This window comes from Cupressus sempervirens, chromosome 10 (genome assembly GCF_028749045.1).
Source record: "Cupressus sempervirens isolate cs-2001-9-10 chromosome 10, ASM2874904v1, whole genome shotgun sequence".
NCBI lineage: Eukaryota > Viridiplantae > Streptophyta > Pinopsida > Cupressales > Cupressaceae > Cupressus > Cupressus sempervirens.
In genome coordinates this window covers 846,430,510-846,456,095 of record NC_143127.1, presented here as the reverse complement: position 1 = coordinate 846,456,095, position 25,586 = coordinate 846,430,510, and the positions used below count along the sequence as shown (strand labels likewise).

At 34.0% G+C, this 25,586-nt stretch overlaps 2 pseudogenes; one reads left to right on the top strand and one right to left on the bottom strand.

Annotated features, from left to right (window-relative positions):
- Positions 1-19,513, top strand: part of LOC149536646 (putative UPF0481 protein At3g02645) — a 34,095-nt pseudogene extending 14,582 nt beyond the window's left edge.
- On the bottom strand, positions 15,921-17,111 carry LOC149536647 (MADS-box protein SOC1-like; annotated as a pseudogene).
- Positions 19,514-25,586: the final 6,073 nt, after the last annotated feature.

Genomic DNA, 25,586 nt, shown 5'->3' with positions numbered 1-25,586 from the left:
ACCCTTTTTCCTACCTCCTTTAATAAAAAATATCCCAATATATTAGAAAGGCTAAAACTCCCGACCTATTAGAACAAACAATAAAATAGAAAAAAGTTTTTCCTCTTCCCATTTTCATTATAATAAAGTTAGTTGAGACAAGGAGTTCAATGTTGAATTACTTCACCCAATATGATTCTATATTCTCATTGTAGTTTTCAATATTGATGGTCATTTACAATCACTCAAAATAGGTCACAGATAAATCAAAAGCAAGAAGTCATACTCATATGTCACAAGATAGATCAACATCTATGAAAATTTTTGCATTTGACTTTTAATATAGCTTATAATCTATTTTGGTTTCAAATGGAATTTTCTATCATAGAAGGTGTAGTTTTAGTTACAAAGAAAATAAATCTCAGGGCAACACCATAATTATTTTTTCAATGATGATTTTAAAAGAAATCATAATCCATGTTAGGATTAACCTCATACATAAATAATAGTTAGATACAAATATAACCAATATCAAAAAATAATAGATCACACAGAAGAGAACACAAGACACCATGTTTTAATGTGGTTCATCTAATCCCTAGGCTACATCCACCAATCTCAAGTCTAATATTATTATTATCTAGTGATTACAATCCACAATCCATTACTACTCAATACCACCACAAGAAGCTACAATATCACCATTATATTATGAAATCCCTAATCCTAAGCCTTTTTATACAAGCTTTTGCTACTTAAAAAATTAGGGCTAGAATAAGTTGTCTAATAGGAAAAATAGCAGCTGATGTCTTTTACAATATAAGGTCATTTTTGGCTTTAGGGGTGCTACCCCTCAACCCCACCCTATATTGTGACAAGGATCACATAGGGGTACTACCCCAGGACCCCATAGGGGCACTGTCCTAAAACCCCCATAGAAATAATATGGGGAGAAAATTGCACAAAATAAACCTCTGAGTTTAAGTAGGCTCCACATCACAAAAATCCATGCTATTTACTCTTAGCTTAAAAAAAAGCTGAATTCTGGTAATAAGATTAACCTAAATTAGTTTTTTTATGATTATGAAAAGATAAAACTAAATAACACTTTAAATTTATACTAAAGAGGAAAGTGAAAAGCATCATTTTAAAAGCTACTTGGATAAGAAAGGTTATATGTGATTGAGTGATTTTTTTTTGAAAATAGAGATGGTTAAGAGAACATCAAAACATAGAATATCCACTAAAATAAGGAAGAAAAAAAAGTGAGAATTTAACGAGCATCTTAGAACTGGAGGTGATAGATGCTAGTATAGATATCCCTAAAGAAAATAAATGCTCTCTTTTATAGCTTTTCAGTATCAATATAACACTTTCCATAAGTTGGTTTCTTCTCTCAAAGTTGTGACATTTAGTTCATGATACATCATTGTTTTCTCTCTCTCTTCATATTGGCCTTGATCACTTCAGGGTGGCCACCCAATGGAAGATGATATAATCTATAAACCAGAAAATCTTTACATCAATCTTTATGTTAGAGTTATACTACTTATGAAGGGTAATAATTATATTGACTAGCAATCACACCTTAAGGGTGCAATAGGTATGCCAAATAAGTTCGGTATTAATATTGACTCAATTGTAATTAAGTGTTAGTAATAAATAATTTTGGAAATCATGCACATTTGATGGTATGTTAAATTATTTTGATTGTATGTTAAAAGTATGTCAATATAATTGTGCTTATAGTAGAGAAATGGTATACTTAAATTAATGAAATCTTGTTTTTTGTGCCCCAACAAGATTTAGTATTGCTTAGTTTTTGACAAAGTATAATAAGTAGTTGTTTAAACTTGAGGTGGGCTATATCTAAATCAAAACAAAGTAGTGTAGAATCATAGTATGTAGTTTACATGAAAATCATCAAAGTATATATTCTAATTCTGATTAGGTGTAGATTTATGCTTGTTTCTTAAAAAGGAAATATTATATTTATTAAAATGTGAAGTCATGATATATTAATAAATAACACTGGGTCAAGGTTCATGAGGGAAAGAAGCAGCAAGAAAACCCTCAATCCTTACCGAATGTACAAAGGAATGTGAACTTAGAGGAGGTGGGTGGGACATTAGAAATGCCCTTATAACATGGGCTACAAGTAATATTACTCAGCTTGCATGAATTGTTTAGATTGGATAAATTAATTTGGCATAGATGGAATTATCTTTTATCTTGATGTAGGTTCTTTTTGATCTAATAGTTGTTGCAAGAGTCCCTCCTCCTCAATCCTCCAAGCTATAAATGGATTTGTGCTCATATGTGCATATCTGTTAAATGTAAAAATTGGGTGTATGTGCAAGTCGGCAATATCTTTAACTCTTAAAATTATAGTGAATGTAATTATTTGTCGGTCAATGTTTCCAATATCAATTGTGGCACATTGCAAAGTAGGGCCTTGAGCTTTGTGTATGGTCAATGCCCATGTCATTTTTAGTGGTATTTCACATTGAGTTCAACAACTCAATGGAGTTATTGGCACATCTTGTAGCTAATTATCATCCCATTGTGGGCCAATATAGTTTTTGAAGTGTACAACAACAAATAAGGGAAATTGTGGTGGCGTTTCATCTTTTTTGTAAACAATTGTTGTTACTTGGCCAAGTGCACCACTGACTAGTCTTGTGTCAAACCACAAATTGGAGGATAGCATAACTTCTTTCCCAATAGATAGAAGTATCTTTGATTGTAGTTTTTCATCTTCTGGATTTGAAATTTTTGAACCTTTTAGTTGTTCTTCTATGCAAAGGGCTATTGGCTTGGTTGTACCTAATAGTATTTGTTTGGTATATAATAAAACCATTTCATTTGTGGCAAATAATTGTAAATATTGTAAAAAAATATGTCACTCTTCAGTGGTCATTGGGGATTGTGATCTTGACATCAATATTTTCCAATCCTCAGTTGTTGGTTGTGCATTTCATAGGTTTGAGCGAAGGTTACCCAACCTTATTTGAGCTCCATCTTGTCCATCTTGATGAAATATTTTCTTCAAATGTATAACTATATTGAAATTGTGCCATAGTGTTCCCCCATATCATGTTGACACATATATTGGAATATCTTTTACTGGTGGTAATTTCCCTAAATCACTAAATAGTAGCATAGATTTCCCTCCAAATGGGATGTTGTTTTGACATGGAAATGCTTCCCGTAATTGTCTATCAATTTTTTTCAATAGCTTTGGCCTAATGAAGTTCATTTCATCTATTAGAATATACCATATAAATTGTATTGATTGTTTGAATGTTGCAAGTGTTTTCCCTTGTAGTGGTAGCATTTCTTTGATTGGTATTCGAAGTGCAGAATGAATTATGGATGCTTGAATATTGAATGTTGCTAAACATGTTGGTGTAAGGAGAAGAATTTTTTCTGTCCATTTTGAATTGATTTTGTTACGTTTCCTTGATGCAACTAACCAAGTGTGATTTTCCTATTCCAACTGTTCGTTGAAAAATTATTTGCAATGGGGTGTTGGATGTGTTTTCATATGCATGTGAACCAACTATGTCATTTACTTTTTTATGCTCAGGTGCTAGTGTGCTTTCCAGATTTTTGTATGCTATTGTATTAGCATAAATGAATGATGTTTGGAGTTAATAAAGGAAGTAGCTATAAATTCTTCTAATGGGATGACTTCACATTCTTCTGAATTATGGTTGATGTCTATGCTACGTCAGCCTGACATGTCCATGAATTCTACATGAATATGGTCTCCTGGTTGTAGACTAGAAAGAAGTTTCCATTCTTCACACGTCTTCCTCTATATTGTTTGGCTCTCTAACTAGACTTTTTGGATCATCATCTACTTCTTTTGGTACATATGTTTAGTTTACATACCATGGAGTATATATGGTTTTAAATCTTTCCCAATTGTGTATCACTTATTCATCTAATTTCACCAAATCGTGTTCAATGTTTCTAAATGGATAGTATAACATTAATTATGTCCAATGAAATGTAGAATATGCTTTTTCATGCATAGGTGGGATAGTGTTGAATCTTGGAGAGACTCAAAAAATTGCCTTCTTTAGACATTCTTTCCATTGTTATTTTTGCGTGATGATTTGTAAGACCATTTTTGAGTTGCCTCTAGAAGTGATATTGTGTCAAGATGTGGGAGTTGAGAAATGTATATGTTGATATGGTTTGGCAACATATTTACGGTTTTAGGGGAGATGGAAATATGATCTATAACTATTTTATGGACTAAAAGAGAAACAAATGTTTGGATACTGATGGAAAGGGACAATTTGAGTAAGATGTGGGAGGTCTCTTGTGCACCGATGTCTTGTTCAACAAATAGGCCAATTAACATTTTTTAAAAAGAATTCGTTGCTGGTGTATCATATGGAAAAGTGGTGGAAATACAAGATAACATTGAATGATATGTTTTAGACTTTTGCCCTTCTTTGGCAGCATATATTTGCAATGTGATTCAGTACTGCATTGAGTGAAATAATAGGTTGGCAGTCTACTTTGACTCTCCAGATGGACAAAATTGATGGGTTGTGTAGGTTTAGGTGTTTTTCATTTGTAGCTTGGTTATGTTTGGGTTGGCCATTTTCTGCAAAAGTGATGTTTGATTTTTCATGTAAGGCCCATGGTTCTTTATACCAACATACCATAGTTGTTTTCTTCCTTTGAAGACATGTTTGAGGGGTGCATTTAGTATGTTCCTGGACATGATTGAGTAATTTAGTGTAATCATTGAGAGGGTTATTTGTCAATATATTATTTGTTTTCATCAAGCAAGGGTCCTCTGTTGTTACTTGATAAAATTTTTGACTCCTATTGTTAGTGCTCCTTGGGCCTATCAATATACTCAGTTGCACTTTCTACTTATTATTGATTCCTCAAGTCTAGTTTGTTGAAATTAGTGCTCTAGCTAGCCAAACAAAGCCATGAATGTGTTTAGAACCTCTGTGTTGTCATTCATACCTATGTAGAAACAAAAACTAGTATGTAATTTAAGAATAACTAAAATGATATGTAAACATGTCATTTAACTTTTTACCTATACCAGTAACCTGTAAACTATAGTTTCCACCATAGAAAACTACATCAGTTGCTTGTAGTAGTTTCTTGAGGACCTCTTCATGAAATGCAATAAATCTATGATGCATCTATAGTGTTGTAAGATACAAGTTCATAATTATATTTTGTAACTTCCATTTAGTAGCTGTAGAATGATCTGATGGAGTTTTTGAAGGCATTACATTGTGTAGTTCTATCCATTTTGTATCTATTGCATTAAGAGTAAACAATAGCATTGGACAACCTAGTTGAATAACCATGTTAGATAGCTCCATTATTCTTTCATTCTAGAAAGGATTGCGTTGCGTTTATCTTTAATGTGAATTGCATCAATTAATTTGCTAGTTTGTCATCTAGAAAATCCTTTAGTCTTTGTATGAGCATACCAATAATTGTGGGTAAGGAGTCATTTGTTTGACATTGTACAAAAATTAAGGTTGTCACTTGACTTTGATGCCTCATAAGTAAGTTCAATAAGAAGTATCTAAAATGTGGGTGTTGACCAAATCTATTATCATGGTATCTAATGAGGTGGATAGCATATTAATTGATTTTTATTTCCTTCACATGATGTTACTTGAAGTTTACAGTCCCCTTCAAAAAGAGAGTTGGAAATACCATTACAAATAGTCCTTCAATGTTATACTCATTTATGGGGATTGGTGAAATAGTTTTCAATTTTATGTTTTGGGGACATTATTTGTTTAAATGGAGTAATGAGAGCACCTCTAAAACCTATATAGAAGTGGGTGGAAGATTAGCCACAAAGGAGGATTGTGTTTCAACAATGTTCTGTAGAAGGTCTTCTTTTGTAGCTTGTGTTTCTAAATATTTTGATTCTTGAGGATCATCTCTTGTTGATGTTTGAAATAAAAGGTTTGATATGTCAATACGTACGGTAATGTGTGCAATTTTATCACCTTAGAAAATTGTATTTAATCCTTCTAGCTGGGAATAGCTAATTGTTCATTTCATTGTACCTAATCTGATGATAGTTCTACAGGAAATTATAATCAACCGAGCTAATCAATAACTACACCAATTTAATTGGGCTATGGCTTGTTTCTTTCTAAAATTATGTCTTATGATATGTTTTTGTAAATTTCTTGCAAACTCTACCCATCTTTCATGGTCTACATTATTTATGTGTAGGATTTTGAGGTAAGTCACTTAGCACGGATTGAGTGAGTTTTATTATTTTATTATTTAGATTTTGGAATATGTATTCAACTGGATCAATTTTTTTGTTGTGCTAAGATGTAATAAGAAGCTTCAAAAACATTTCTCTATATACATGCATACATACATACATACATACACACACATTTTGAGGTAAGTCACTCAGCATGGATTGAGTGAGTTTTATTATTTTATTATTTAGATTTTGGAATATGTATGCAACTAGATCAAATTTTTTTTTGTGCTAAGATGTAATAAGAAGCTTAAAAAAGATCTCTCTATATACATACAAACATACATACATATATAGACAGACACATATGTGTATGTATGTATGTATAAACATACATATACACAATTTGAAGCTTCTCTATATATACATATATAGACCCACACATGTATGTGTGTGTATGTATATATGTACACATACATATACATAAAGAGAAGCTTCTCTAATCAAATGTTGGGGGGAATATAAAGAGATACATGTTTAGAAGGAAAATAAAAGAACATTTACATAGGTACCTCTTCTCCCCTGGAAGAAAATCGCAGAGCAAGGGCACCAAGATCACAAGGGCATGACATGGAAATGAAATCATAGAGCAAGGACACGACAAAGAAATGTAGAGATCACAAGGGAAAGACAATGAAATGTAGCAATCATAAGGGCATGAAAAAAAAATCCTAGATGTCCATTGATCTCTAATGAGGGCATGACAACAAAATGAAGAGATCACAAGGGCACGACAATGAAATACAGTGATCACAAGGGCACAACAATGAAATGCAATGATCAAAAGGGCACAGCAACAAAATGTAGTGATCACATGGGCACAACAATGAAATCTCCACCAATGTTCAAAGCTCTCTACCCTCGTTTGAAGATCTCTACCCTCTTTCATGCATAGATCTCCACAATCAATAAAAAAAATGAGGAATGATTAATGTTGTATTTTTTTTATAATCACACTGACGTTACAATTATGATGCCAATGTTGATATTGTGATGGCATCAAGGACAATTACAAAAAAAAAATGAAAATCACCCACAAATTACACCATCATCACAAATTGCCATTGCAATTTGACCCCAAATGTTGTAGTGCTAAATTTAAATCACAACCCTCCAAAAGATGAAGCAAAACACTACTCGATGGCTATGCAATGAATGCCTCTTTGACTCTGATACCATGTAAGAATCTACGTCAAGCTTGATACAATATGAGAATTTTCCTAAGGAAAGAATGAAATGCCAAGATCTAGAACTTCAAGAGATAATTTTCTTGTGGTGTTATGAGTTGCTAGTGGTGACACCCAAGTTCAATTTTGAATGAGACATCTAATCAGAAACTTTTAGCTGTGATGTTTATGTTTATATATGTTTATATGAACAAAATATTTATAAATTGTTAAAATATTTGTTGTCCAATGATAAAATTCATGTAATTAAATGAGAAGATGAGGTTATAGAACTAGAATTTGAAATATTAAAAGGAAATGCAATATTAAAAGGACACTACTAAAATGTTACAACATGTTATAGAAATTCTCCTTTTATTAGGGTAATTAGTGAAAGATTTACTTGTATGTCACTAAATTTTTGTAGGTGAAGTAGTAAAACAATAATTTCTCACATCTCATCCAATAGGGGATCTAGATCTTCAATTAAACATAAACATTTTGGAATTTTTTTTTGAAGTTTTTATTAATTCTTCTTTTTCATATTGTGGTTTTCTAAGAAGACAAATTAAATGTAATGTCTTAAAGAATGCTTCTAGTTCAATTTTTTAGAAATAGATGACATGAAGCGAACAAAAAATTGCTACAAGATTAGTTGAAATCCTATCATGAAAAATAGTAGTTCTTATAGTTCAGGCCTGCATATTTCAGTTGTTGGGAGGTTTGTAACTGTCCCAACGTGTCAGCATTTCAAAAACACTAATTTTGTCAATAACATTTTTTATTTCTAACTATTTATTACTTGTTAAGTTGAACATGACAAATAATTTAAAAAAAAGATTCTCCCAGCAATCTACCTTATTGCCCAACGTGCTTAACCTTGATAATATTTATTATAAAATTAAAATATTAAAAAGAGTGAACCAACATGCACCAGATTAATTAGTCTACAAGATTAATCTTTTAAAACTTTTTCTTCTCTAATTACGTTAAAAACTTCTTCAAAAGGTTTTAAAACATCTAAAACACTTCATAAAATTTATGAAATATGTATTTTCCAATAATCCGAATTTCTTGCCAGGATATTGTGTGAGTTTATTAGCATCAATATTTTGGATATTACTCAATAATTCATCATTAGTAATTGTGTGTGAGTTTATTAGTATCAACATATGGATCATATTCAATGATCCATCATCAGTGTGAGTTTAATGATCCATCATCAAAATATCATCAGTATTTTGCTGCTGGATTATTGAATATGATTGGAAATGTTGATGCTGATAAACTGACACACAATCTTACTCAAAATTGATGATAGATCATTGAATATGGCCAAAAATATTGATGCTAATAAACGCATACTCAATCTTATCTAGAATTATAAAAATAATAACTGTAAAAGTCTATTTTTCTTAAGAAACTGAAATATTTTATAAATCAACCATTATGAAATCCCAGCTTAGATTTTGGTCTTTAACATCTAGAATCACTGTAAACTATTTCTTTTTCATTGCCAGGGTTTGGGCAAATGAAAAAGGTAGAAAAGAACAAGAAACAGTGTGGGAAAGATTCCGAAATAGAGATTGTAGATACAGAACAATGTTACTCATGGTTTGATGATGTGAAGATCAGGTTTGAATTTCACAAGGTGGAAGATGACGAGGTAGATCATAAGTCAAGAAAGCTTTCTTTTGTGTCGATAAACAGAGTACCCAACTATCTCAAGGACTTAAACAAAGAAGCATACAAGCCTCGAGTGGTCTCTCTGGGCCTTTTCTATCACAGAATGTCAGCTTCCACCTAACTAGCAGCACGCCCACTTTCTAGTGGAAAAAGTGCAGAGCTTGCTTCTAGATATTACAGACAGCTACGAAGGAACAAGAGAGTGCGAAGAGGAAATCCTTGTTGGGCTCTTCACTCTGGACGGATGCTTCATTCTGGAGACTCTTAAGCTTCTTAGCGATGAGTCACAATGGAACATCAATGGCGATTCACAATGGAATCTTGATCCTATTTTTAATAGGAACAGGGTCCGCTTTTGTTAATTCGATATCTTGACTGATCTTCTATTGCTTGAAAATCAGGTACCCATAGTCCTCGTTCTTGGACTATTGGAAATGGAGGTCAAATTAACAGAAGAAATGGCGAGGACAGAGCTGCTCAGAATATGCTCTGCAGCAAACAATAGGGGAAACAGGGGATGAGCATAAAGAGCGCAAGGCCAAATTGAGAGAACCCCTCAACTTAAATTACAAGGATCTACACGAGTACAAACACATTTTGGGGTTTTATTTCATTGTGCATGAGTCAGAGACAATCCATGAAGGAGAAAAGATAGAAGGTGTTGGTATTACAATACTAGGGGCAAAGGACAACCATGTTCATCATCGCCATCACCATCGTCTTCTGAATCATCATCCTCATAAGCGAGGCTCAGCTCATAAACGTAAGAAAGAGTATCATTATCAATACCTGATGGCTTCTGCAACAGACTTGTACAATAATGGAATGAAACTTAGATCGTGCAAGGGAGTCCCATATGCCCATTCCCTCCGCTTTGACAAAAAGGAAAAGACTCTGTTTTTGCCTATGATATGGGTTTCTGATGCCGCAGGCTTGATCTTCAGGAACCTCATGGCTGTGGACGTTTGCCAGGAAAAGGAACTCAACGTTATTTTGGAGTATGTGTTTCTGATGATTGTTATTTCAAAATAGAACACAGATATAGAATTTTTGCTCTGCTAGGGTTTTCTTGCTTCATGCGAAATTTCAATTTTTTTTTGCATATGGCCCTTCGCTTGCACTCCCTTTCTGTCAGCACTTGGCATACCGCATTTACTGGGGGAGCTTTAGGTTAGGATATAATGGCTTCAGCCAGCGGTGAACCAGTTGTTTTTGGTGTTTATGCTGTTGCTTCAGACTGCCATAGCACCGCTATTGAACAGACACCCGCAGAAGTTTGTCCCAAAGGTTTTCCATGAGGTAATCCTGATATTGTCCTTCCTTTGCAAGAATTTGATGCTGCATGTGACTGGTTAGAACAACATACCTTGATAGGGTATTTTGTTGGTAGGACTCCCCCTGAAGCTATGCTCAGAGAATGGGTCAACAAAAGTTGGACTCCTCATGGAGTCTGCCTTGACGCTATGCAAAACCTTACCAAAGGTTTTTTTTAATTTCTCTTTGCTAACCCATCACAAGCAGACGTGGTTTTTACCAACGACCCTTGGTCTGTGCATTCCTCTCTACTTGTTTTTCAGAAATGGTCCCAAGACTTCTCTGTCTTGGATGATAAAAAGCTTAGGGTTCCTGTTTGGGTTGAATTTCGAGGTCTACCCTTGCCTTGCTAGCCTTTTATTGAGTCTATTGCCCAAGCCCTTGGAAAAGTTGTTACCAAAGAGCCAGAGAAATTTTTTAATGCTCGCCCTCAACGGTGTGTTTGCATTGAAGTTGATCTTTCTAAAGATCTCAAGGACTCTGTGGAAATCCAGATTGGCGCTCAAATCTTCGTACAGAAGGTGGTTTACTTGAACCTACCTAACACCTGTTATAGGTGCGATTTTGTAGAACACAAGATTAGGGATTTCCCTTTGGCTACGCCTAGGGTCAAACCCCAGCCTAAAGCGACGCTTGTCAAATAGGTCGAAGGAAAAAAAGAAGAACGGGTTACTGTTGCCCGCAAAGGCAAGCCTACCTTGAATCCTTTGGCCCCCAAGCCATCCTATGCAGTAGTTAACGCAATTCCTCCTGCTTCCACTGAAGTGTTAGTGCCATCTAGCATGGAGATGTCAGTGGCTTTTGTTGCACTTGTTTCAATTTCGCAAGTTTCAAACCCTGCTAGTTCGCAGGGGATTAAGGCGGCCGCCAGGGCCTCGTCCTTCGCTAGGGCTCGTTCTCATCTTGCAGTCTCTTCCATAGTACCACCAGCAACAAGACATTCTCACAGTCCTCCTAGACATGCGAAGATATTAGGGGTCAAACGACAGGCTGTAAGTCTAGAGGATTTTCCGTCTGACTTCCACCCGATTTCTACCTTTTTGCAGAATAGTTACTCCTCTCTAGAGGACGAGGATGATATGGAAGAGTTCTCATGAACTTCCTCTCTTGGAATGTTTGAGGTCTTACAGACCTCCCCAGAAAATTCTATGTCCGGGATACCTGTCATAGACTTGGGAATTTAGATTTTCTTTGCCTGCAAGAAGTTAAGATTTCTGGTTATATGCTTTCTACTGCATGCCACATCGTTTGGCAGGATAACGTCATGTTTTCTTCTCAGCATGAAGTTGGCCGAGGTGGTGTAGTTACTCTCCTGTCACCTCGCCTACATTCTGCTATTATTTCGTATGGTTCTAACCCCACACACCATATTATTTGGCTTTTTCTTTCCATTAACAATCATTGTTTTGGAGTCATTAATGTTTATGCCTCCAATGATGTTGTGGAAAGGGCACAAATGTGGGTTTGGCTTGCTGACAACCTGCTGCCAGCTACTTGGGTCCTGTGTGGGGACTTCAATATGGTTGAAGCGACCTCTGAAAAAGATGGCATTCTACCTTTCCGTTGGATAGCGAGGGAAAGAGAAGCCTGGTTTTACATGCGTCATAAATTGGGCCTTTTTGATCCCAATACTAGCCACCGTCATGATAGTGGGGCTTGGTACATTTGGTCCAATTTTTGAGCCGGTCCTAACCACATATTGAAATGTCTTGATCGTGCTATGATCTTGGCGCAATTTTTTTTTTTCATTTTCTAAAGATCGTGATCTACTTGTCATTCCCCTGACAGATGTGACATTGTCAGACCACTATCCCATTTTTTTTGGCATTTTTTGGCAAACAGCTATCCCCAAAGTGGCCAAGTCTCAATTCTTTCTCAACATGTATGTGCTGTTGCATGCTTCCACCATCTCCCACATACAATGTGTCTCGAATTTGGAACCAAGTCCACATTCCCATCGAGGTTGGATTCAATGGTGAAATGATGCCATTACCAGAATGGCTCATTTTTTGCGCATCTACGGGCGTCAGCTGGCAATTTTCAAAAAATAGTGTTATGAAGCCAACACCCTTGCCCTCACAAAAGCCTCTAAAGTGCTCATCTTCAACCCCTTTGATGTGGATCTTCAAATTCAGCTTGCCAAGCTTCGCCATGAAAAGAAAATTGCTGATAACTATGCTGCCTGAGGAGCTCAAATCAAAGCCCGTCTCCACTGGTTGGAGGTTGGCGACAAAGCCTCGAAGGAGTTCTTCCAGGCTCTCCAAGCCCATCACACCAATGTTGGGATTAGAAAGATAAAACAAGGAATTGATGTTCTTTCCAGTTTGCCTCACATCCTGCCAGCTTTTGTTCTTCACTATGAGAACATTTTCGCTTCCCAGGGCCATTCGGTTGCTCAGGAGGAGGCTCTCAGAAAGTGTATCACTGTTACTCCAAACTGCCTCGCGGTTGAGCAACGCGCTTTCTGTGAGCAACTTCTTTTCCTCTGAGACCTTAAAGAGGCAGTTTACTCCATGGCGGATGACAAATCCCCTGGGTGTGATGGATTTTCCTATGAATTTTACAAACATCTTTGGGAGTAAATTGTTCCTGATTTGCACAAAGTCTATCTTGAAGCATACCATTCTAAAAGCTTAGGAGCGATCAGAAATAAAGGCAATATTAAATTCATACCTAAAGCTGCTGATCATGAGGACATCTGCAACTAGAGGCCCATCACCCTCCTAAATGTGTCTTATAAGATCATTGCTAAGGCGCTCTCTCTCAAAATCTGCCATATGCTTCCTCTAATTGTGCGGCCTGAACAAACTGGCTTCATCAAATCCAGGTATATTCTTGACAACATCATTGCTGTCTGGGAAGGTATGGAATGGGCCCGTAAGTCCAAGTAGCACGCTATCTTTTTAAAGATAGATTTTGCTAAACCCTATGATCGCATTGAATGGCCTTTCATTTTGGCTATGCTTCAGGCTCTGGGTTTTGGTCCCAATTTCCTTCAGTTCGTGGAGATGTTCTTTGGTGATGCTAATGCTTGCATCACCATCAATAATTCACAATCTGAAGCTTTTGGACTTTTTCATTCCATTAGATAAGGTTGTCCATTAGCTCCAGCGCTTTATGTCCTTGCTGCTGAAGGTTTTGGTTATTTATTTGCTTACTCTGTGTCTTCAGAACTGGTCTGTGGCATTTCCTTGCCTGATTCTTCCTCCCAGTTAGTCAATGGTCATTTTGCTGATGATTCTTTTCTTACTCTTCTTGAAGATGAAGAAAACATCAAAAATGCTTTAAATTGTCTTGACACTTTTGTCAAGCCTCTGGCTCTGCCATTCAATGGCATAAAACGCTCTGCTACCGGCAGTCTTTTTTGCCAGCTCCTCCTTGGCTTAGCCAATTCCAATGGAAATGGGTTACTCATGGAGAAATCTTTCGCTTTCTTGGCATTCCCTTTGCTTTCTAGGCTTCCCCTGTGGAACTTTGGAATGCTATGCTTACAAAGATTAGCAAAAAGCTTGATTATTGGATCACTAAGCCACTGTCTCTTGCTGGTAAATTCCAGATTTGTTCTAAGATTTTGGCTGCCACCCATGTGTATTATTCTTCTTGTTGGGCTCCCTCCAAAGTTTCCTATCTCAAATTAGAACGTTTTCTCAGAGATTTTCTTTGGGCCTTTGGTTCTGACCATCATGGTTTTCACAGAGTTGCTTGGGATTTTTGTTGTCTCCCAAGGGAATCTGGGGGTCTCGACCTGCTTTCCACTCGAAAGCAGGGCCTTGCCCTCTATGCTAAATGGATTATCAGAGCTATTTCTGGAGATGAAGCCTGGAAAATTCTTGTCAGGCATTGCATCTCTTCAGGCTTCCCTACTAATAGATCGGCGTAGAAGGGGATTGGTTTTCAGACTCCTTTCACTATGCATGAACCAGTGGTCATACAGGGCTCTTTTGTTATAAAGAGAATCTAGAAAGCCTGGGAAGCTCTTAAACCTTGGCTTTGTTGGGCTGGTGATGAGCTTCACAATGGGTTGTCCTTAAATCAATAGAACATTTGGTGGTCCCCCCTGTTTTCCTTCCAAGGTATTCCTCTTGCCAAGACTCAAGGTGCCAGTGCTCTGCATTTCTTTAAACGTGGCATCTGCACTACCAAGGACATTTTTTCAAGAGTCACCATGAATTTCAGGTCATGGGAGGATATGCAAGTTCAATACCGCCTTGTTCGTACTGATCACCAGACTTATGACCTTCTATTTTCTTCCATCCCTGTGCACTTACTTCATAAAGTGGGGATTCAGTCTGTTCGTCCTTGGTGGTATGATTGGAAGTGGTTTCCTGCCACTCCATTTACCAATTATAAGCCCAATATGGGATACAGATGGCTTTCGCCCCACCTTCCGATGGTGGACACGCTTAATCAACGGTGGCATTTGCATTCTTCACTTTCTCAATGGAGAAAACGGTTCGACACCATTTGGAGTGCCATTACAAAACCTAAGATTGCTCACTTTGCTTGGTGCCTTGCCTTCCAAGGTCTTCCCTTGCAGCCTTGGCTCAAGCACATTGGGGTTCCTGATCCTAGATGCCCCTTTTGTGGGCAACCTAAGTCCTTTTTGAATATTTTTTATTTTTGCAAGCGTGCTCAGAATTATTGGCACTGGATTCATGATTTTTTCAAGCCTTTCAGGCCCGAACCTTTTTCATGGCACATGATCCTGCTGGGTGATTCCCTCAGATTTCCTCGGAAGTTCTCCTAGATTTGGCATACTTTGAGGATGGAAATTTTGTTTTTTCTATGGAAAGATAGGAATGCAGTTTTATTCACTCAGTTTTTTGGATGTTAACATTGCAATGTACACTAAGGCATGCATTTGTAACAATGTCATTATGCAGATACAGGTGCAAGCTAATAAAGTTGCCCTGGAGGTTGCCCACTTACAGGAATTGTTAAATCACTGGGGCAATGCTCCTTGTACCATTTCCAGAGTGCCTCCGGATGCCTCGGCCAATGCCTCCTCGTCTCGCGGTTGCCGTTCTCAATGCCAGTCCTCTGGCCGCCATTCACACATGCCGTGCTCCCAGGTTCCCCGCCACCGCTCTCCCAGTGGTGGTCAAGGCAGTTGGAGGCGCCGCTCTGCTTCCCCACCGCGTGGTGGTTCTGGCTGGTCCCCAAGTTCCCCCCCCCTAGGCGGTCTTCTGGCTAGTCTCCGGCTCCTCCCCCTAGATGGGTGCACTCTGGCAAGTTTCTTCGACTAGCCTTGGCAATTTCTCCTCTGCGGCCAGACAAGAAGGATGCGGAGATTGCGACTACCCTAGATCCTGCAAATGTTGCTGACAGCTGGACTGTTCCTAGGTCGCCTCACAATCCCACTGATGCGTGAGAATTTCCTGATAAAGATGATCCTCCTCCCTCTGCTGGTACTGTCTTGGTAGCTTGAGGTTGTTTTAAATTTTTTTTTTTGATGAATAGTTTATAGTTTCTGGCCGCGGCCATGTTGTTTATTCTGGCTTCGGCTGATTGAACTCATTTGCGGGGTGATCCTGTATCCCCCGGCCCTTTTTTGTGAATTGTAATTTTAGTAATTTTCTGTAATTGAAAAGGACTATTCATCAAAAAAATAGAACACAAAAACAGCATTCTACAATCAATATAAAATATTTCTTCCAATCTCTTCCTAATGTGATGATTTGACTCCATTAAAACCTAAATACACACAACATGATTATGTCACCCTCAGAAATATTCAGCAGAACCCATTACATTCATATTATTTAGGAAAAACTTCATTGCCCATTACATTCTTATGAAAACAGAAAAAAAAGTATCAGTTCAGTACATATATGACCTAGAAATGTACTTGGTTACAGAAGAAGAAATTACAGTCACCTTCAAAATCAGTCATCAGAAAGTAAATGCCAGTTATCTCCAGGCATGACCACCCTTTGCAACTCAGACATTTCAAGATTGAATGGAAGGCAGCCCTCATGCGGCATAAGCAAATGAGAAGGGATGCCTTCATTAGTGACAAACGAATTTTCACAAGGAAGCAAGAAAGGCCAGTCCTTGCCATCTCCATTGGGAGAAGAAGCCATTACAGACTGACCACCATTAATGGCTGCTTCTTCTTCTTCTTCACCCCACATTGCTCCTTGATGGGGCTGCTGTTCTTCAGACATCAACTCTGCCTCTATTTCATCAAGGGCCTTCTTTCTAAACCTCAATTGCTCCCTCTCTTGTAAAACCTGACTGATTCCCTTCTTGAATTCTTTCAGTGAATCCCCAAACTCCCTCAGTTGATGAAGATCCAAATCTTCAACATTTCTTCTATACCATGAATCCACTTGTGCATTTCTTTCTTGTCTTTTCAGCTTCTCCGTGTGTTTCTTCTCTGCATCTAGCTCCCTCAGTAATGAGCTGTATAGATGCTCTGCCCTCCGTGATTTTTGAACCTTCTTGTCATTTACAAACACTGGAATGTTTTGATATTTATCAATCACATAATCAAAATCAGGGCTCCCAAATGTGAATGCCTTCCCGGCAGGAGAGTAAACAATGATTGCAATCTCTACTGCACACATTATGGCGAGTTCACTGGCCTTTTTGAATACTCCCATCCTCCTCTTGGAAAAACACACCTGCCTCGCATTAGGGTTTTCTATTCTCTTTATAGGGATTTTCACCTTGCCCATTCTTGCTCACTCCTGAAACATCAAAAACAGCTAAAAGTGTATGAAACCCCAAAAAACATGATTCTACCACAACTGTTATGATTGTAAACACCCAAAACTTAAATTGTTTGTTTCAATACAACTTATCTATGCATGCAAAATGGTTTCAAATCTAATATAATTTGAAGGATTAGAGTTTCAAATCCCTACCTTGAATGCTAAAAAACTTTTTTGTGCCTGAGAGATCAACTCTGAGCTCAGAAACAATTTCGACCGAATCGCTGCAATTTCTGATACCTAAGTTTTCTTAGCGATGAACATTCAAAATATATAAGAAAAACCTCCGAAACCATTCAGTTGAGCTCTGGAAAAGCAGTGAAAACCATTAAGCGTGCACGCTCTTTAGATAGGAATTCCAAAAAACAAAAAGCAAAAAGATGATAAACTCTATCGAGTTGTTGAAGATGTTTTTAGAAGCATCAAATTAAAATGGCAACAATCTTGCTGACCTTATCTTCCATTCTTACTCTTAAAATCTTGCTAAATATGAAATACAAAGACACAGTAAATTAAGGTGGAGTGTATTAAGCTACTCAAGCTTTGTTTAGATATGCTTTTTATTTTGGTTTTGTGCCAATAAGATGTAGAATAATTATCTTAGTAGAGACTACCAAATTATCCGGCCTCCATGTGAATGGTTAAGTCATTTTAATATGGAAAATAGGTAGCATAAGAGAGGGAGTATTATAAGGTTTTATTTACACATTTTGTAAAATATATAGTTTTAAAAGTTTCTAAAAGTTTTAGGCACGTCCGGTATATCTAAAATTTATTTGTAGATGACTTCCATCAATTTTTTTTTTAAAAATATGAAAATATTGTTTACAATAAATATAAAACAAAAGTTTAAAACTAATTTATGATTTGATCTTTAAGAAGTTAATTATTAAAATAAATTAATTTTTTTAAACAAATTCAAATATTTAATTGAAATAAGAAATTTTTATATTTTGAAATAAGTTTTATTATTATTATAAGAAGTCTTATTATATTTCATCATTGTTATCCTTAAAATATTATAATTTTTTAGATTATGATTTTTGTGATTCAATTGAAAATATTAAAAAATATTATATATTTATATTATATAATCTTTTATGAAATATTATTATATTGATATTATAATTTATTTATAATATAATAGCACCATATGATATATATGCAATAGAAAATATATATCAATAATTTTATTTTTAATTCAAATTTAAATTAATATTTTAATTAAATATATTTATCTATACAACTCTAATAAAACAAATTTATTTGTACAAATATCATTAGAAAAATTACAATTATATATTTTTTATTAATTAAAATATTTTCTATATTATAATAGATTTATTAAATTAAAACTAGATTTATACTAATAACTAAAAGTAAGTGCTAAGTCACTATGTGACCCTTTTTAAAATTCTAGTTCTACTAGAAAAGTCATATGACAATTTTTAGTACCTTTCTTTCGTACTCAAAGATATATTTTCATCTTGGAGATGTATATGGAGATATACATCAAATGAATTTTCTTTGCATCTCCTATAATCATCTCTTGGAGATGAAGAAAATTTCAATAGAAATTTCTTATATGAGATAAGTTACATTGGATTTTCTTAAAGTTCTGATAAATGAAAATAAAACTAAAATAACATACCAATGAAGTTGTAATTTTTATTTTCTTTTTAATGAATGTTTATAAAAAAATTTGCAGGTTCTGTGCATCTTTTCTGATTTCAAATGATGATTTATCATAGAAATGATGATTTGAAAAATTCCTCATTCCCATGCTAGTGATAACTTAACATCATCTCTTAAGCATATGCTTACACTTAATAATATAAAGTGCATGTGATTAGGGGAGTCCTCAAACTCATACCTAAGCCTCGAGGGTTCATTTATGATAACCCTACCTCCATTTCATCTATCAGTTAATTAGCAGCTTTAGTGTTTGTAGTCAAATAGTAGAGGAAGTTCTCCCTCTCTCCCCTTACATGAGATCTTTGATCTCTCTTTTATCCCTAACTACTGAAATTATGTAATTCTATCAACTTAGCCCCATTATAATTATATAAGAACCATTTTCTGAGAAGGATGCGGTTTTGCTGAGGAAGAAGGGAATAATCCAGAGCTCCATTGGGACCGATGAGGAAGTTAGTTCCCTCTTCAACTTCAGTATCGCTGACAAAGACAAGTTTGAGGAATTGAAGATGGATGTCAATGAATGGTACAAACGACGATTTGTGGTGAGAGTTAACGACCTCATGGAGAAAAACCCAAAGCTTCTAAAAGCTTTCACTATGTTTTGGGGCGTTGTTCTTTTGTTGGCAACTGCAGCACCCTCAGTAGTGCAGATTATTAATAACTTGTAGTCAAACAAGGAAGTAAGAAGAATGATTAGCTAAGTGATCAAGAGAAGACAACGTAAGGCGCAAACAAGATTTTGCAGTATTTTTATATATTTCAACTATCCTACTAATATGTAGGGTTATGCTGGTTGGTTTCCTATATATAATCAGTTACAACATGTATCTGTTATATTTGATGAATGTGATTGTCCATCTCTATATGTAATTTCTGTTTTGTCAAATATATTTTATTGGTATTTTAGTTCACTTAATTAACAATACGAGGGCTGTAAGCAGCTTTGTACTAAGTCCCTATCTATAATGGGTAGGAAGAAGATGTGTGGGAATGGTTTTGACAAGTTACGTTGTATCATTAATTTGAAATGGGAATTACATAAAAAGGCTTTTAGAGAAAATGATAGAGATAGGGTAATATGACCTGCCAAAGTTCAAATACATAAACAACATTACATCCATATCATGTTCAAAGCACATTCATGGCTGCAATGAACACTATCATTCTTTTGAGATCAAAATCACTGATTGTCCTACTCATTTAAGCTTTACTCATTTATAGATTACATCATCTTCCATTGTGTGGCCACCCTGAAGTGATCCAAGCCAATATGAAGAGAGAGAAAAAAATGATGATTTGTGAACTAAATGTCGCAACTTTGAGAGAGCACTGGCTTCTTTAGGCATCTTTGTACTAACACCCATCACCTCCAGTTCTAAGCTGCTTGTTAAATTCTCACTTTTTTTTCCTTCCTCCTCATTTTTATTGGACGTTTTGCTTTTTGATGTTCCCTTCATCATCTCTATTTTAGGAATTTTGCCACTCAGTCACATATTTCCTCACTTATCGGAGAAGCTTTTAAAATGATGCTCATCACTTTCCTCTTTACCATCTAACATGATATTCATGTAATACTTTGGGCTAAGCTAATTTTTCATTATGTTGTTTTCCCGAGGTATAACTTTGAACTGTTATTTAGATTCAAAAACTAATTTGGGTTAATCATATTACCACAGTTTAAAAAAAAAGAAGAAGCTAAAGTCCCATTTGGTTATAGGAATTGGATGGGAATAGGAAAATCTAGATATCCGCATTCACCAATTTGACGTTTGTTTGCAAAATACAAAATTAGAATTAGAATTCACCTATCCTAATTTGACCCCAAAATGAGCATAGCGAGATTTCTAAAAAAAGAGAGAATAAGAATAGCTTATTCTTATTCCAATTTTTAATAAACTCATTTTGATGGGTTGTTGGGTCTATGATTTTGTTGTTTGATTGTATTTTGCCACTCAAATGCATTTTTGGACTATTTTCTCTGTTTATCATAAGATATAAACTATGTCAAAAATATTTAATGTTTAATATGTGTTTTTTTTAAATGACAAAAAAGACTAACATAAAATTTGATATATTTCCTAAACTTTCATAAAACTATCTTTACAAATAAATCTTATGTTTAGGTCTACTAATTGAAACTATATTGAAAGATCATTTAAATATCATATTAATGGTCTTAACTTATTTGTATTTTTTATTTTCTTTAAGATATTTAAAATTAAAATGATTTTAGTTTTGATCTTAAAATAATTTGATTTAATTTTAGAATTTAATTTATAATATATAATATAATATGTCATCTGATTTTTGATAAATTTCAAAGGTTGTGGTTTATCTTTCACTTATAAAGTCAATTTTAAAAATAAAACTAATTAAAATAATTTAGTTTTTAAAAAAATTAATATAAACCAATTTTTATAAATAAAAAAATCTTGTTCATTTAAAATATTACCAAACTAAACAAAAAATTTATTAAAATTTTAAACTAGAACTTATTCCTATTCCTATTTCAATTGTTACAACCAAACATAGAATATGCATATTTCGACTCCTCTTCTAGGTCAACCAAATAGGTTCAAACGATATTCTAGAACTTGTTTTAAGAATGCACAAATACTAGAAGAGAGCTTATTCCAGCATAGATGAATGTCACATTCGGCAATTCTTGCAGCCAAATAGGCCCTAAGGGTAAATAGCAGGGATTATGGTATTTTTTTCAAATTGGTATTGAAAAAATAATTATGGTGTTGCCTTGAGATCTAATTTCTTTGTAACTAAAACTGCACCTTCTATGTTAGAAATTTGCATTTGAAATCAAAATAGATTATAAGCTATATGCAAGGTTAAATGCTAACATTTTCATAGATGTTGATCTATGTTGTGACATATGAGTATGAATTCTTCGTTTGATTTATTGATAACCTATTTTGGTTGATTGAAAATGACCATCAATATTGAAACCTACAATGAGAATATAAGATTATATTGGGGTTAAATCATTCAACATTCAACTCCTTCACTGAACTGAATTGTTTTATCATGATGAAAATGAGGAGAGGAAAAATATTTTTCTATTTTATTATTTTTTCTAATAGGTTGAGAGTTTTAGTCTTCAATATTGAAAACTAAAATGACAATATAGGATCATATTGGGGTGAATTCATTCGACATTGAACTCCTTCATTGAACTAAATTACTTTTTCATGATGAAAATGTGAAGAGTAGAAACATTTTGTTATTTTATTGTTTGTTCTAATAGGTTGAGAGTTTTAGTCTCTTCAATATAGTGGGATGTTAATATGAAGATATAACTCTTATGACACATATTTTTTTCTTTTCGAGAATCATGAACACATGAACTATTTTCTAGATTATATATTTTATAGAATTGTGTTATGTGTGTGTGTGTGGCAATTTGAAACTCAAATTTTATGGAACCAAATGTACAACTATTTGTATGATTTTACCTTAATCTATCCACTAGTAACATTTAACCTCAAGATTAAACTTATTCGTCTTAAACAATGTCAAGTCTTATTTCAAAATCATATGTTGTATTTTTAAGAATATTGTCTTTGCCTTAAAGAAAATGAGCAATGTACCAAAATTTTGTAGTTTAAACAACTTAATATTATTGATTAAAGTACAAACTACACTAATTTAATGTCATTATAAATGCTTCCTTCATTGATTGAATTTTTTCATAATGTACAAACATTGAGATAGAAATAATATTTGGAGTTATAAAAGGTTTGCTTCTATCAAACTCTTATTTTGTCATTTTGACCTCCACAAATAGATAAAAAGTTATTAGATAGAAAGGTGCATAATAGAAACAATCCATGTCATGGAGAAAAACCCTAATTTAATAGAGATCAAATGATAATAATGATAACTAGGCAAGAATGATAAATGAATAATATAACGACAAATAGAGTGGGAGAGCATTAAAAAGTTGTAACATTACACTCAAGATTGTGAAAATGATAGCTTATTGAGAGAAGTCTTGTCTACTATTATTAAGTTCAATACTTCATAGTGACATTTATTGATAGTTTGTTTCCTTAGAATAGGTAGGAAAAGTCATTTTAGACATTTTTGTGCCAAGTAACATAAGTTTAAAAGGGTTTTTTTTTTATGGAATATGTCTTTTTGAATCATAGAATCTATTAGAACATTTGTATGTTATATTCCCAGATGACAGATTTTATTTTAAATTCAAATCTTAGACTACTTACTTTTCATCTTTTATTCCAATCCATCTTGATTATGAAAATACCCCTTATGCACATTTTATGAGTTCCATGGGAGGATACCATTGTGACTACCTCTATAGTATCTAGTGCATAGGTATACACAACACAATTAGAAGGTTCTTTATAACACAATAATATATGTTTAGTAATGAATGCCTCTCATATACTCACCAAAAATTCATCAAAAATATATTGTCAATAAAGAGTCTTCACTTACAATGGCTTATATACATTACTACTCTCTCAACTCATAATCACCATGTTACAACTATGTTTTTCATTCTATTTCTAGATTTCATATTATTTTGGGGAGGCATTTTGATAAAATTAGAAATTAGTAATATTTGGAAATATTACTTCAACTGAAAGTAACAACATATAATTAAGAAATGGTCGGGATCTTAACCTGTTTGAGAATATAATATTTGAGATATGAATAAAAGGACTAAGAAAAGTCAAGGGGACACACAGGATTTGGGAAGGAAATAGAAAAATAAAAGGTAAGTGAATTAGAGTATTGATTTACCATGCCCTTGTTTTATTCTTTTCAATTACTATGCATGGTCTAGAAATACTAGTTCTCTCTCCTCTAGTATATTGAGTTGTTAAAAAGAGTATAATAGAACAAAGTATAATAGAAGAATATAGGAAGACAAAGTAGTATAAAAAAACTAAATAGAGTACATATGCACACTAAAATGTTTTAACTTTATTAATAGAGCACTGCAAATATGTTACACAAAACTTCAAATGAGACAACCTTATTTATAAACTCTATAGAGCCCTCTATATAAATTTGTGTAGTTCAGCTTACAGTGGAAGCAAAAAAACTTTTAGATTATTCCTTAGAGCACTTTTAGGAGAATTCTAGAACTTTCTCATTAAATGTGCACTTTACATGTAGTGTTGATTTGATTGATTGAGTAAACATTATCCCAATATTTCCACCATAATATTTATTTGGAGAGAGTATGAACCTCCTTTAGTTGTAGTAGATTTCTAAGTTTGGTAAATTTGGCAATAGATAATGCTTTCATAAATATATCATCAATTTGGTCTTCTATTCCACAAAATTTTAGCTCTACTACTTGACTTTCAATTAGATCCTTGATAAAATGATGACACACTTCTATTTTCTTGGACCTCACATGATATACAATGAAAAATGATTTTCATTATTTATATAACATCATCTCATTTCTTATTGATCAAAGCCAATAAGATGCTTAAGAAAAAGAAATGAAAACTCATCGTTAGAATAAAATAAAGGTTTAAAGTAAACAAAATGTCCCCAAATTTCAACAAGGAGGGAAGACACCAAATTATATCTTAGTGTTATGTTTGATGTAAAATATTCATAACATGGAAAATATTCAGTAGTTCTTAATCATTAGAGTTAAGATCTTATGGAAGAAGATTATCTTATTTTTCTTGAATATGTGATTAATTAATATGCAATTTCTATTATCTTACATTATTTTAGATTCTTACAATTTTTTCTATATAATTTGATATGAATTTTTCTATAAGTTTTTAGTATAAGAGGTTGAGTTTACTTGGTTAAAGTGAAGAGTTGCTAATGGTGACACCTAAGTTCAATTCTGAATGAGACATCCAATGAAACTTTTAGCTGTGATGTTTATGTTTATGTTTATATGAAAAAAAATATTGATAAATTGTTAAAATGTTTGTTGTCCAATAATAAAAATCATCTAATAAAATGTGAAAAGGATACTATAGAACTAGAATTTGTAATATCAAAGGAAAATGCAATATTGAAATGACACTATTGAAATTTTACAATATGCTATAGCAATTTTCCTTTTATTAGGGTAATTAGTGAATGATTTACATGTTTGTCACTAAATTTTTTTAGGTAAAGTAATAAAACATTAATTTTTCATATCCTATCCAAGAGGAGTTCTAGATCTTCAATAAAACATAAACAATTAGGTAACTTTATTTTAAAATTTCTATAAATTCTTCTTTTTCAGATTGTGTTTTTCGAAGAAGGCAAATTTAGTCTAATGCCTTAAGAATATGTCCTAGTTCGGTTTTTTAGAAGAAGATGAAATGAAGGAAAAAGTAAAATTGATATAAGATTAGTTGAAATCCTATCATGGAAAACAATAGTTATTACATTCTAGGCCTACAGATTTCAGCAATTGGGAGATTTGAAACTATCCCACCACATCATAATTTCAAAGATATTAATTTTGTCACTAACCCTTTTTTACTTTTTAATATTTATTACTTGTTAAATTTAATATAATAAATAATAAATATCAAGAAAATCTCCTGTTTCAGAGGTTTTGTTTTCGTTATTGCGGTTGTATCCCCACAATCTACCTTATTGCCTAACCCACATAACATTGAGGTTGCTTATTATCAGATTAGAATTTTGAAAGAGTGAATTAGAGAAGACTGATACCTTGAAGTGAAATCTAAACATACAATCAACATGCACTAGATTAATCCATCAATA